Source organism: Citrus clementina, unplaced genomic scaffold, assembly GCF_000493195.1.
Source record: "Citrus clementina cultivar Clemenules unplaced genomic scaffold, Citrus_clementina_v1.0 scaffold_5, whole genome shotgun sequence".
NCBI lineage: Eukaryota > Viridiplantae > Streptophyta > Magnoliopsida > Sapindales > Rutaceae > Citrus > Citrus x clementina.
The window spans coordinates 30,315,937-30,316,843 of record NW_006262201.1 but is presented as its reverse complement, the minus strand read 5'-3'; positions in this window follow the sequence as shown (position 1 = coordinate 30,316,843).

Here is a 907-nt window from a genome sequence, read left to right as displayed (position 1 = left end):
ATACAACACTGTTATAGCATATTAGCCATGCTTCATCTTCCAAGATAACTTTTCCTCAGAGTGAAGAAACGGACATTTAAAAGATTTGCATTTCTCAAATTTATCTTTAATTAACATTAAATTCCACGTGATGGAATCAGCATTCATGGATTTTCTTCAATGATCGGAAATGAATGTCATTCCTTGAACTTTTAGCAAACCATTATTCTCCCTTTGTAGCTTTTCATATTTAGGAAATGAAATAAATAAATAAGTTGATAAACTTATCAAGTATTTGGTGAAAATGCTCAAACACTGTTTATCGTAGTATAGCTTCATCTCCCATATTAACGTTTCCTCAGAGGGAAGAGATGGACATTTAAAGGATTCATATTTACGAAACTTTACCAACAATTATTATATGTATATTCACACAACAACTTTAATCAAATCATATTTACGAATATTAACTTTCGTTTTTTAAATTTAACATGGCTGAATTAATGCTCCCTTGTAGATTTTAATATTTTATTACATGAATTAAATAACTAAATTGATAAACTTGCTAAAATTGTTTGTCTTATTTTTTCTTAAGTTTTGTGCTTCTGTTTTCTCTCACTTTTCGCCATAAACTCTATTGATTTTTGATCTTATGATCTCAACGACACTTGGCACTCTTTGATCTCCAGTCTTGTTATTTAGAATTGCGCTGCTCCCTATATTTGTTCTGTTCTGTATCCACTCTCGTTTTTTTTCCATTTTTACTCCGCCCCATATTGCTGTAGTCACTTCACTTGCGTTTAATCTCTCAGTGTCAGTTTGCTTCCTAACTAATCAATTGTTCTGTGCCTCAGTTCTTGTCTCTGTTCTGTTTCCCAATTTCTTTTTTTTTTTAAAAAAAAAAAAGAGTGAGCGAAAAGGATTAAAG